At 33.5% G+C, this 15,060-nt stretch overlaps 1 protein-coding gene across 1 annotated transcript in view; it reads right to left on the reverse strand.

Moving 5' to 3' along the window:
* LOC118182139 (zinc finger protein basonuclin-2-like) overlaps nt 1-15,060 on the reverse strand; it is a 284,225-nt gene that overhangs the window by 27,698 nt on the left and 241,467 nt on the right. The gene's annotated exons all lie outside the window — the stretch shown is intronic.

Here is a 15,060-nt window from a genome sequence, read left to right on the forward strand (position 1 = left end):
AAAAATTTTTACTAAGAAATTGCGTTATAAATCACGGAATTGCAAAGCAAGAAAAATAGTTTTGGTTTACTGCTAAAAAATAATACAATTTCTAAAATAGTTGACAGTGGCCGTAAAAAAAATTTTCCTAAAAAATTGAGAACTAATTAGAGTATAAAAAATTTTGTGCTTTAATAATAATTCTCAAGCAAATTTGAAATTTTACTTATTTCTGAGAAATAATTTTGTCAAATATCCATATTGCCGTTAAAACAGAAATACAAAGGGAGAAGAAAAACGTTTCGGAAAATTTTAATAGAGAAATAATATAGTAAACGAGCTTAAAATGCATAATTCATAAATTATGAAGCTTTATTTCTACCGGGAAATGAATCCCAAAATTCTCGGCATGTGAAACATTTAAGTGCAAAGTTACAGAAGCCTAAACTTTTTTTTTATTTAAAAAAGGGGGGAAATATGGTCCTATACTGCTATTTAGTTAACTACATAACCTATATACACAGTTTATGCTTCAAACTGTCACCATTTTATGTTTTTTTTTCTCAGATTACATGATAGCCATTGAAGCAAAAAATCTTAAGTGTTATTTTAGCCCATTTTAGAGATATTCAAGCAGGCATTTGATCAATTTCAAATGATTTTATGTGCGTAAATATTATTACGGATATTTTGTATGTATGTATTGGGAAGTCAGCTGCTTGCAGGGGAAATAAAAACACGTAGGCATCTTCACAGAAAGCAATTTATGGCTCACGCTCGGAACCTGGCTGCGAGTTCAGTGCTTTAGCCTTTAACATCAGTGTCCAGTATGGCTAATCTAATAAAATGGCATTTTGAGCTGTTCTAAAGCAGATGCATAAATATTCGAATGTGTATATACTATGTATAACAGAACTGACTCTAATGATAGCTACATGTAGATAAGGTTTATAAAAACCATTTAATGCTTTGAGGCATCTACGGAGAATTAACACAGAAAACAGTCCTTCCGAGACGAGGTCATTTCCCAAATTTCTATTAAACAACATTTACGCAGGGTCACAAAAGGCAACATCTTTTCGCGAAGCCACGATGGTAAGTAGACGGTTGCGAAAGATACCGGCTTCTGCTCTTTTGTGTCAGGAGAGGGTCAAGGGGTCGCTGACGAACTGTGACTGCCGAACGAGAAAGACTGAAGGTAATCTAAGGTCATAATGTCACACAACGGTCCAGTGTGATGATGGTGGATGACGACTGCTCCGTAATCAGCGAGGTCTCCGCCTTCCTCTCAGAAAGGAAGAAACAAGCGGTCTGTGCATCAGTCGGGCGAGCACAACCCCTAATTTCGAAAGCTTATGTCCTTTGTCTGGGTGACCAGGTGTATCGTCTGTAGAGGGATCAGTCAGACAAAAAATGTAGATATGAAAGCATGATAAGCAAGGAAAAATATTCGATATGATGAATCTTAGAGTCTAATGCATTAATATCTAATCCTACAGAAAAAATTAACAGCCTTATGCGCAAAAGCCTACCAAATACAACTAACATTTTCTGGCTTTATCCTGAAAAGTCGCTTATGCGTTAACTTAAACCTCATTAGAGGTCTGAACTAGCTCCAGAGGAATTTAAACGGATTACTTGTATTAATGCTATCAACCAAAAATGAAGTAACTTAGCTGAAAAGTCAGTAGTTTTGTGACCTTTAACTTCAAGAAAACAGTTAATGATACCTCGTAGGGGGATATTACACATCATGCTTTAAGACACATTTCGCATTTTGATTCTTTCGCCTTTACTGTAAATGCAGCTTTCAAACCTAACTGACTCTTTCTTTTAGGTTCTACGTACAAGTCGAAAATTTTCTTAGTACAAGTCAGCCAAAAAAGGGGGGGATATATGCAGTCGACAAATATAATTATGAACTCATAATGTATAGCTTTGGCATAAACGACTGTCCTGTACTACTTACCATTTTTCAACTGAGACCTTAATCACGTGTTCTAGATTACGTCGGCCTCGATTAATCTCACTTTCTTCGATTATTATTTTTTAACTAGTATACTAAATTTCTATATCTTAACTATACATTATCAGATAATTATATATTATCATAAACATAACTAATTCGGTATGGAACATTTGCGCTTTTTTTAAATAAAGAATTTTATGGTACATGTTTCAAATGTAAATAATCATCCTTCACATTAAAAAATAAATAAAAATCTCTTGAGTAAGAAAATTATAAGGTCGCAATAATTATTGTAGTAGTTTCTGAATAATTTAATTTAAATAGCTATAGGGATCATGCAAACCCTTAGATGTTACAAAGAATGAAAAACTATATCCTTTAATGAAATGAAAATTCAGTAGACGAAATCAAAACAATGAAAGTTATGTAATCTTATAGAGCGATATTTCTTTCTACAGAACAGCCTTCCGGAAGAAGAGAGACCCCTAACTTACAAGGAGTCTACATCGAAAATCAACACTAAACAAATGCAAGTTTTGCCAACAGTTACTGCAAGCGTCAAGCAGATATAATAATACAGGGCATGCTAGTACAGTTTACTGATTAAATGAAAATATTCATGATTAAGAACGATTTCTTTCATTTTATTACAGTCATCCCTTATTCAAAGAGCTAAAACTATGTAATGCCCCCATCACTTTTAGTTACTGTTTTTGAATTTATATGAGTAAACAAATACATATTAATCCCATTTGGTATTAATTAACTAGACAAAACATAACACATCAGTCTATCTATCTATCTATATATATATATATATTAGTTTAAATTTAAGTACTATTTTTTACACTTAAGTTTCCTATGTTTCCTTTTGTAATTTTAGAAAAACCAAGCATTTCAAATATTTTATACAGATGATGTAATTCTGTATTTCGTGTTTCTAATTCTAAGTAATGTTTCTTAATTAAATAATTAATTACGATTTGGGGAAAAAAAGAATGAATGGCTATAATATACTCTCTTTTTCTTTCCCTTTCAAACATACTGATTCTTTCATTTCCTTGTTTGAAGTAAAACTATGACGAGGACACAATCTAAAATGTCTCAGATGCATTTTAAAATTCTTAATAAAAAAGCATTCGCTAAGGAGGAGCAAATAAAAAATACGTTTCATTTGGTTTAAAGAATTGAAAGATGTTATACATTCATGACTGTTATATACTGCATGTGAATGTTTTATCATCGCATATCTTGAAATCATTATTTCAGTTTAAATATTTAAAATATGATAAATACTATAATTACTTCTCCAAATGCTAAAGCGGCATTCATTTCTGATTAATGTAATAGATTCGCCAAATTAAAAAAAAAATTATCTAAGAGCGCTTGATAAGACCTAAGAATTCTTAGCAACAATACATCAAATGTTCTTTTTAGACTGGAGTAGCTAGAATGTCGAGACCTACCAACGCCGCTTTAGAAAAATTTGAATACTTTAAGTCCGAAGGAGGCGTAAAACTTTGTAGCGATCCAGTCAAGATAGCGATCCGACCTGGAAATAATGACCACCCGACATAGGGCACGGTCCCTAGGTTGGGCAGTGTCTGGATTCGAGGGACGGTGGAAATCGCTGGCGTTAAAGAAGCAAGTGATCTATGGGGCCTTCGAGGAGGCAGGAACCCGTCATTTGGTCCTGGCGAAGTCGCATCGCCAACAACCGGACCTTGCCGAAAAGAACAAACAAAATATTAGACTCAAAGAAGATTGAGAGGGGGGTGGCGTAAGGCGAGATAGGCCGTCCCAAGAAAGGAAAAGTCGTGCACCGATAGATGTCGCCGATAAGTCGAAAAAATGGAAAAGCAAAAGAAAGGGGTGGGAGTGAACTTTCTCCAACTTGCATACCTGGATAATCACAGGTTCTCTCACACTCGGCGAGGCTGAATCTATATTTCAGATGTCAAAGGATCTCCTTCTCACACGGACTTTGGATACTTATTCCGAAACAGGAGGGAAGTGAGCCACATAAACATCTCGCAGAAAAAACCTCTGTAATTACCTGCCCAGTCATTTGTTATGCGGGCAGCACCAGAATTTTTCTTCTTTGTCCTTTCGCTTAAGCGAATTATCCTCAAACAGAATGAGTGTCCTGGATCAAACTTATGATGCGAACGGCAGCGATTGCAAAACATTTGAAAGAAGCATTTTTTTTTTAAACCCGGAACATCAAACGGATGCCATGCAAAGACTAATCAATCACCATACGTTCAAACATTCATGCTTCATATTATGGCCAATACGAATTTCGTAAAAAATTTAGTCTGGGATCAGAAAAATTAATAGAATACTACTACGCACATTTCACTCTCGAAACACACATCATAAGTAATTAAACGTAATAGTAAAGAGCTGATTTTAATTAAAGTATGAAATAATTTACAGTATTTAAAATGTGAAAAATGTAACCATTATTTTGAGCCATGGTCCCCTCTCCTCCCGCCCAAAAAACCATGCAATAACATCCTTTACATTCCAAATGAACTCTTGGAGGTCAAACTGTTATAAACTGCTATCTTATACAATGAAAGAAAAAAAAGGTTGCAGATTTGCAGAATAAACATACATATTCAAGAAAATATGGTTCACTTACTAATCACATAGATGCACATATATCTGTACCAGTAAATTAAAATGTTTCTGATATGATCTTTCATATTCTAGCCTAGCACTTGTATATTAACTAGCGGAAGTTCCCGATGTCATTTGAGTTAAATTGACAGTAATGTGTCCAACAACAGAGAGAATGATACCGCTGTAATACTTCTATAATAAGGATGCAAAACTTGCGATTCATACTCATAATACATTTTTCAGGCTAATGCGATATGGAATCGATATAAAAACTTTCGATAGCAAAATAAACTAATTCTCTCTCATTATATCAGCAAAAATGGCAAGCAGTTTTTAATGATTTTCGTTTTTTTAATCAAATGGTCGTAAAAGTTTCATCCAATATTTCACCTATATTCAATTTTAATCGATCAAATATGACAAAAACTAATCATTATCAATAACGCGAACAAACAAACAAACGCGCAAACAGGCATTCTTCTTTATATATATAGATTTTGTAAAACTTACAAACTTTTGATTAACAAACTCCACGATTTGGAAGTGAACAGTAACAACACTTTTCGAAATAAAGCATTTTTATCTCCAATACGCGAGACTGTTGCCACTCGGAAAAATGAGTGTGAAAATTAATTTTTTAGAGTTTTTGATTAATATCTCGGCTGATTAAAGTCGCACGAAGTTGAGAATAGTCAAAATGGCTTTCCACGAATTTTTGGAATCGGGAATATTGTATTTAATGTTTGGCAATGCTATTTTGATTTCATTGTAAAACTTGGAAATATTTTATTAACAAACTCTACGATTTGAAAGCAAGCAGTGGCAACACTTCTCAAAATAAAGCAGATTTTTATCTCCGAGTGCGAGACTGTTGCCACTCGGAAAATGAGGGCGAAAATTAGCGTTTTCAGCGTTTTTAATTAATATCTCTGATTTTCTGATTTTAGCATTTTTTTTATTATTATTATTTGAAAAAAGGAGAGGTAGAACTTTTCTATGATCCAGAAAAGAATTGTAGAATGTTTGATGACGATAGCTATAGTAGTGACTGAGTTAATCGCGAACAAACACACAGACATTCTTCTTTGTATATATAGGTAAAAACTGTGATTAAATAAAATCAATTAATAAAAGCAATGGAGCAATAATTAAATAAAGCTAATACCAGAGATTTCAACAAGGAAAACCTTACGTTGAAAATTCCTCGACCAATGTAAATGAACGGACACTTTCGTTTGTATATCAAAGATATACCACCATACCTCTGGAGACAAGGACGACAAATGAGCGATTGTGCACTGATTTTTGACAAATTTCACAGGGACGTTTAGTTCTCGCCTAACACATTGAGGTACTAGCTATTTCAAGTGGCACTGGTGTTTTTGTGACTCCATCTAGTGAATTCAGCTGCAGGAATTTGTCGAACGATTTGCGCCTTCTGATCTTGATGGCAGAGAGTGCCTGGCTAGTGTTGAGGAGGCCAGAACCCACGACCTTTAATTCCATAGTCGTATATAAAATGAATGTAACGCTAACTCGCGTCCTAAAGAAAAAAGGTGTCCTAACTAGTAGTTATGATAATGGAAAAGGTTTTATTAAATTCTTAACTGGGAATTTTGCATGGACCATTGTAACGGAACGACTGCTAAAATGAGGGATAGTTATAACGAGGGTCGACTATACTCTTCGTTAATAGAGACTGCGTCAGTTCTTGAGAAAATACGGCAATGCCAACCGCAAGAGTGGGCCAAGCATTCAAAACGAAACACTTATGATAATTCAAATAATGTCACGGGTATAAAAGCAATTTAAAGACAAAATTGGCGGTGGGCATGGTCGGAAGTGCCAGAGTGGCCAGATATGGGATTCATTAAAAATTTTTTTTTGTCTGAGAATGGAAATTTGAGAAAGAAGGTATCCCGTTGAAACTTAACCTTGAAATCCTTTCTTGTCCCTCGATAGCCGTGATTGTAACATCATAAGTAATTTATAACGCACATAAAGTAAAACTCCATATATCAGGAGTAATCAAATTTTATTCGGATAACTGAATGCCCCCCTTTTTTCTATATACCAGATATGTATTTACGGTACACAAGTGATGGAATTTTATAAATTCATTTATCGTACTACATTTCAGCGCAAACCATACAGTTCAAGGACGTATCAGACTTAATATTCAAAGCGAAAGGAATGAAGTTTCATCCTGAAGTATAAAAATTCTCACCAAAAAAAACTACGTGGCATATGCCAAAAGGCGAATAAAAGTCAAATAATCCTTAAGTTATTCTATATATTGTAAGATATAAATTCTTTGCATGCTCAGGGAACTGACATAACGCCATCATGGTTTTTTAATCTATTTTTACAAAGCAAGCACCTATTGGAACTAAGGTGACTCATGGAGCAAGCAAGGAACCGCATAAACGTCTATGGCTCTGTTCGGTTTATTTGATTGAAAAGCACTCGACAGCTATCTTCCTAAGAGAAGGTATACCTTCGTGAAGGACTTTCTAAGGAAAAGTAGCTCGTATACACGTTACATATGGGAAAAACCCCGAAAACGCTCATTCGCCGGGATTCGAACCCCCGACCAGACCACCAGTGTTAAACGACTTCACCGTTCGACCACTGGTGGGCACAAATAAACTACGAATAAGAACAGTAAAACGTAACTACTTTTCGATTAAATATATATCAGCTACATATGTACCGAATACTGTAGAATAGATTACATGTTGTACAAATTCGAAATTAGTTTAATAGCCTTTTAAGGAGAACGCGTACACTTCTTCATTATCTTTTATGTGTAATCAACAAAAAAATTAAAAGAAAGTAAATAAATCAACAATTTTAATATTACTTCAGAAAGGAAAGCTATTTCAAATAATTAGATTTGTCGGATTGTTGGAGTACTGTTGTAAATAAAAAATTCACTTAACTGATATTACGTAAAACTCTTGAACTGCCAAATTTAGATGCAGATATGCAAATTTCTATGAGGGTGAAAATTTTGTATTTTAAAAATGTTTAAAATATATTTATATGCAAAATGATTTTATCTAACGCACTGTTACCAAATGATATTTAATGAGAAATGGTATATCTAGTTTTTGTTATTGTTCGAACTGGAAAATACTACCTTTAATCAGGTTTTTTTTGGGGGGAGGAGGAGAAAATAACACATATTTTTGTTATTCTGACTACAAGGTATTACAGAATACAAAGCTAATTATTTAAGTTGAAATTTTGCCATTATGTGGCCAATTATACTTTATTGTATTTAAAAAAACACTCTTTTATTCTTTTCAATAAAGTACTGGGAACTAATATTCAAAATAATTGAAACAAGTCACCTCTGAGAGATTTTGATTACAATTTACAATTATTCTTCTCTTTAGTAAGGTAAATAATAAAGGTTTCTGGACTTATTAACACTGCACTGTAGTAAAACACATTCACCTAATTTTAAAGAAAAATGAAGAGGGGGGAGTAGAACAATTAAGCATAAAGATATAACATACGAAACGTACAACTTATTATAATCGCCCGTTTGCAGATCTGAGTAATATCGTACCTGAATCTAGAACGACACTTTAAGGATTATATGTAAGCATATATTCTGCTTTGACTGTAAATGGACTGTAAATGGAAAACAAAAACTAAGCTCATCAGCACTGTAGTAGAGAATCTTAACTGGTTTCACTTGCATGATGAGCTTTATCTAGATTTATGTGTATAATCTACGTGAACCAACAACAGCTGTTGCAAAAAAAAAAAAAAAAAAAAAAAAAAAAAAAAAATTAGATTATCTAATAAGATTAACAAAAAGTTTTTAGTTCATATTAGAAAAAATAAAATCTTTCTGTGAAAAATTTTAGAAGTTTATAATGATCTTTTGCTTTTAAAATTTAATGACTTTTCTCACAACGCAAACAATCAAGTAGTTTTACGTATAGACCAGGGAGAAGTTTCAAACCAATCTTAAGTCGGCAATCAGGGGATGTTCTTAGAAGGATGCAAAATGATTACGTTTTATCGATACCGATAACACGAAGACTTGTCAAATCAACCTCCTTCCCATGTTAACTGTAAGTAACCAGTAACCAGTGGTGTAACTCGGTCAGATCCTAGTATACGGTATACACGGGATTTGGCGACGTTTGGCGACTGGTGATATATCGGATGGGTTCCAACCGTGTCATTTTGGGTACTGGCGACAATTTCCAAAATCGCGCCAAGGACATACACAGTACTTAAGTGGACGTACAGTATAAGATTTTACCCTGTAACTCAATCGGAAAATATTAAAGAATCTGATTAGAAAAGACAAACTAGCGGAAGAATGCTTCTTGTAAATTCCTAATTTATATGTACTCAAATTTATTTACTGCCATATATATTAATTTTAACTTTTAAGACTCACGTTTAACCACATAACATTATCACGCCTCAACACATCCATGTGTAAGCACTCACATTTAACCACATATCATTATCACGCATCAACACATCCAAGCGTAAACCTTCTGGAACAATTCATGAATAAACATGAATGGAGTTATAAATGACAGAACAACTATGGGCATCGTAGTTTTGACCAAGCCCTATCCTCTAATCAATAAATTCTAAATGTTCCCATTCCGCAAAAACAGTAAGCCAGTCAAAAATATTCATGTCTTATCTGAAATTCGAACTTGAGTCCAAAGACAGGCAATTGGCTTTAGCTACCCTTGAAACGGAGTAAATTAGTCGACATTCGTTATGTAGCATCAAGAACAGATTTAGCCTTTAAAGGCATTAGCTAAAAACTTCTTTACGCAATTTAAGATCCAGGGGCATAGCTAGAGGGGGGGGAAGGGAGGCATCTGTCTCTGGGCGCAGCATCCAGGTGGCGCCAAACTAATGTTACGAAATTTTAGAATTAAATGTTTTGCATTCTTGGCAAATATGAGTAGGCGTAAAATCCTATCTATGATTCTGTTATTCTGTTAAGATCTTAATAAATGCTTTAGTTTCTGATATAAATAGTCATGAACATTAAATAAAAGAAACATAGTACATGAAGGATCATTTGTGGATCATTCCTTCATTTACTGAGCATAACCATCATCGGAAAAAAAAAAAAACTCTTCATTTGAGCATACATACATTTGAGCAACCATACTTTACGCAAAGCACACCAATTCCTACTCTCTGTCACCATTGGTTCCGATTGCACGTTGTCAGCCCATGCTTCTCAATAAATGAAGGAGACATACTACTTCCTAAAGCAATGAGTAATAAGAGCCGGCAAAGGAGAACCAATCGAGGAAGGCCTCTCCAGATGGGAAAGTCAATCTAGGGTTGACGCAAATATGACAGTGAATTAATGAGCTATTAATATCTTCTCTTTAAAAGGGCCTCGGGTCATCCTCGATGGCGAGATAAATGTAGCTCCGGTTGCCCGCGACTTCAACTGACAATTGCCTTCGATGGGGGAGGGATGGGATGGGAGAAGCGAGTTAATAACTTTGTAGATTGAAAAAGCAAAAGATTAACTTGAGACCTCCGGAGTGATTTAATATCTCGTTAATGTAGCTTTACTCTATTGGAGACCATTGCAGTTAACTGTTAAATTTAAGCTGGAGAGTAAAGGAAATTAATTAGATGGTTATAATGTTCTTGACTTTTCTTTTATATCTATTTACTTAGAGGAAAATTATTCGATCAACCACAACGTCAGTTTGCGCTCTTATTTAACAATTATTATCTCTTAGTATATAAAATTTACGAAAAAAGGGGCAGGAATGGATTTTTTTCTAATACAGATAGAAAAACGTATAAGCAAAAGCTGCTTATAACCTAAAAAAAGTTAATACTTTCAAAGTTTTACAGAAACGAGATTTTTAATATCATGGATGAAATACTTACATGGTTTGGGGAATAAAGAAACTCGGTCTTTGCTGCATTCCCATAAAAAGTAATCATGCGGTATTAAATCCTGACTTCTTGATGACCAACAAGACAAAGTCTGGTATCTTGAATGGCCAATCCAACGTCAAGGCAGATTTTCATTTATACCGTGTTCCCAAACGATTCAGTATAACAGTAATAATTTTTTTCCCAAGCACAAAAGAAGCTTACTCTGATTGATTAATATTGCTTGACTTATGTTAAAAACTTTCTCTTGTCGCTGAAATCATGAAAACACGGAAAACTCTCGTAAACTTGAAGATGTATTTTACGAAACGGTACTAAATGCTTCCTGATACAAACACTGATACTAATACTTAAATAATTTATTTTATAATAAGTTTTTAATTAGTTTGTTGAGCTATTACGATTTTTTTTTTTTTTTTTTTTTTTTTTTTTGAAGCAGGAGTCATGAAAAATGAGCAACGCTTTCGCCGGGAATCGAATCACGGACATCTGGAATACGCATCCAGCATGCAGACCACTACACCACGAAGGCACGCTAAGAAGGAGGGGAAAATACCTTATACTACCCCCTTTTAAAAGGCGACTGGTATTTTTAGGGGACCCTATTGCCAAATCCTGGGTGTGGAGATTCATCATCAACGACCCCTTTAGTTCGGGCTCCACTGTAGAGCTATTAGGATTTTTTTGGGGGGGAGGGAAGCAAAAGTCATGAAAAATGAGCAACGCCTTCCCGGGAATTGAACCACGGACCTCTGGAATACGTGCCTAGTATGCAGACCACTACACCACGAGGGCACGCTAAGAAGGCGGGAAAAATACCTTATAAGTTCACTCATGGCATTTCTCACAATGATCAGAATCTTGCCATCGAGTTTTAAACTACTTCTTGATAAACTATCAAGTTCAAATTTTATATGCATATTGTTTGCGGAGAACAATACTACGCAAACAAGCGATCTTTTCAAATTTCGGTTCAGATTTTTTTAAATTTAATGTTTAAATGATTTTTAGCACGTCTTCATATACCGAACAAACCAAAAATCGCGTAATTTTAGTTTGGACCACCTGGTGTTTGCACCAAGGAGCAAAAACAAAAAAAAAATCTTTTATATGGAATCTGTATGAAATTTTTACGCAATTACTGATTGTTTGGCAAATTTTCGAAAATTGGGGAAGTTAAAATTGCTTGCAAAAACATCTGATTCACTATTTACCTCTAAAAACAAAATAATTAATGTAAAACTACTATTTTATATGTGTTGTTCAATTACTTCAAAAAGTATTCTGCAGTACTGATGAATCCTATCGCCAATGAGACAACAATTTAACTAAAAAATAAAGAAAGAATGAACGATAAAAGCAGTATAAAGATAGTTTGAAATCTAGATAAACTGGAAATTTATAATTTTCTCAAGAATTTCGAAAATTTGCAGCACAAAATCTATAAAAAATGCAGCGGAAAGGTATATATGAATCTCTCCAAAATTTGCATACACATTACAAATGATCAATATGTGCACTTTTAGTGAAGCAGGAGGCAGACTTCGGATTCACCTGACAGTTCTAGCCGACTTGTTCAGTTTGCATCAAACAGGCAGCCAGTCTCCTTGTTCTAGTTGTTCCATGTACGAAATGAGTGACCTCTGTTTTTCAGCTGTTAATATTCTGAATCTTCCTCGTATAAAATGAAGAAAGAAACTTTGACCTCTGTTTGCCAAGACTGCCTGATCTTGAAGCCCCTGTCTGACGAAATCTCTATCGTACAACTGACTCACGTTCAGTGAATTTCAGCGACACATTAAGTTTGTGTTCACCAGCGAAAACCATGATTATGTTATAGTGCAAAGTAGCGGTTAAATCTACATTTAGCTATTTGAAAGGGTCTATTACTATTCAACATTAAGAGGTCTGCTTTACTTGTAAAACCTTGAAAGGAATTATGAATCACTCAGATTCACAATTCAGATCGCTTTAGATTTTTTTAAGTTTACATTTCATGTTAATTTTTTTTCTATTTTTGACTTCTTTTTTACTATTTTCTTTAATTTAGTTATACAAATACTTACTTATTTTTAAGTATTCATCGTAAGTATTGTTAGGGAAACATAAATATGACATATTCCCATTTAAATATCATCAATCTGTTAATTTCAGCATATCATCCTAAATCTAGATTGAGATTTTTCGAAAAGACGATCATAGGAACCCGATACGAAAAAAAAAAAAAAAAAAAAAAAAAAAAAAGAAGTAACTGAAAATTGATTTTTAGACCGAGTTCAGGTCTTACGAAACCTTGAATGACTAAACCTACATCAATTTTGATTTTTTTCTTTCAGTTTTGGGTTTATAACTTCCATAATAATAAACAGATATTGCAAAAACGAAGTAAAGCAAAATTAAGCACTTCTTATCTTTATTAATATATCTTCTATGCCTATTACCTCTACACTATGTTTATAATTTGTATTTAATTTTAAAGCAAAAATTATTACATTAGTGACAAACTTATATATTCTTGTTACAAATTGTAACAGCCCAGCGTTCAGATTAAAGGTATCCATTCTGATAAAAAAAAAAAAAAAAAAAAAAAAAAAAGGCTATTACTGATTTGTCTACATTAGAAGCCTGTAATAACAACACGCTGAATAACTTATTATAAGGTATCAGTCGTTATGAAGTTCTTATAACGCATTTCTTAATTTGATTTTTGCGGTTAACCAGCCATAGTTTGGTTAGTAGACTCGTTATCTCCAGAAGATTACATAGCTGTAAGACTAAAAGACAGGTTAAAGCCTCAAAGCTAACAGAGTTTTTTATTGACTTACTATTTTTTTAAATTAGAATAAGGCTAAGCAAGCGAAAATTATCTAAATTATCTAATGTTAGCTATGAAAGAAAAATGCATTCATAAGAAATCATAAGGTGTATAAACATGTCGATTATTATAGGTAAAAGAAAGTAATGGAAAGGAAAAATCAAAATATATAAATAAATAAAAGAAGATAAAAGAGCATATTAGTTATTCAAGTAAATTTCATTAAGAAAGTTAATACACGCCTTGCAAACTTTTGACTTTAAGATTTAGAATGGGGATCCTGGCCATTTCAGAAAAAGGAGACAGTTTCGCTATATCTTTATGGGATTATCGCTTACTGAAAATAATGAGAGAGCCAATGGTTACAATAATTCATTGGTAAGTGAGCTTAAATGCCGAGAAAGGAAGAAAATCCGAGTTTCTTTATCGGACGAAGTAAAATCTTTAAAAACATATTTAATTAAAAATTCCACTTCTGTGTGTCCATTTTACAAAATGGTTATAGTGATAATGATTTCTTCATGATCCGCAAATATCAGAGTGAAGATCGAAGATGAAAAACAAATAAAATATTCCGATAAAATGAATAAATATATTTGCTTCGTTCAAAGTGTATTAAATTTTATAAAATACATACTTTTGGAAACTCCTCAATGTATAATTATTATAAAACCATCAAATAACCCATCAGAATAAACAATATAGCTGTCCATCAACTTTCAGAAATTAAATATTTACCCATTCGAGTGGAGATACACACAATCATTGCGGACCAAAGGTAAAAGCGGCCGTTTTTGAAACTCTCCACTTAGAATTCCTTAATCTTAATAAAAATAATAATGCTATAAGCGAACAGCTGCTTCGTAAGAAGTACACAGATTGCTGCCTGCCTGCAGAAAATATCTTTTAACCACCAAGCCTAAGTGAGGTCGACATGGAAAACAGGCGGCATTTACTGAACAATTCTTATTTTAATAAGCAAAAAATAGCTTGCAAAGGACCGTGGAATTAGGAAAGCAATTAGGTCTTGCATGTGTGGTTTTCGTTGCCTATGAGGAAGTTCGTTAGTCTGGTAATCTAAAGTCTGTGTATGGGGCTAGTGGTCCTCGTTCATGACTATAGTGACATGTGCATAATTGTCCGACATCAAAAACGGTTCCTTTTTTTAAGGAGAATGTAAAATTATAATCCAAAATATAAACAAAACTGCAAAAAATTGCGCAGCTGCGTTGGCTGATTAGTGCAGTATTCAAATTTATATGAACAAAAAGGACGAAGCCGTGGTATCTCTTTCTACTCCTGATGATGTCCATCAACAGCTACTATTTCTTGCTTAAGAGATTGTTCATCTGTTCCTTAAAAATGGGTAATAAGTCTGAATAAGATAATAGTTTCAAGTGCGATATCACAAATATCATTTTTACCTGTGGCTTTGGCTTGATAATTCTTTTTTTAAACATTTGAGACTGCTAATGATTAAAATCATACGAACAATATAATTGATCTATTGGAGATACATGGTAAATTGGTAAATTACAAGACTCAAATTGTCCGACTATTAGCTTTAATTTAAAAAAATACTCCGTACATTTTAAAGTAGCCTTTTCGTTACGGCCTTTTCGTTACGGCCCATCATAGAAAACGTTTTTCTAAAAATCTTTCATTTATTAAAATTACAGTTAAAATAAAAATTAAATTTAGCTTATTAATTAAGATGCAAGGGCAAAATAATTTTATTGTACAGAAA

This window comes from Stegodyphus dumicola, chromosome 2, assembly GCF_044657685.1.
Source record: "Stegodyphus dumicola isolate Sdum_Otavi_A_Nest chromosome 2, ASM4465768v1".
Lineage (NCBI taxonomy): Eukaryota > Metazoa > Arthropoda > Arachnida > Araneae > Eresidae > Stegodyphus > Stegodyphus dumicola.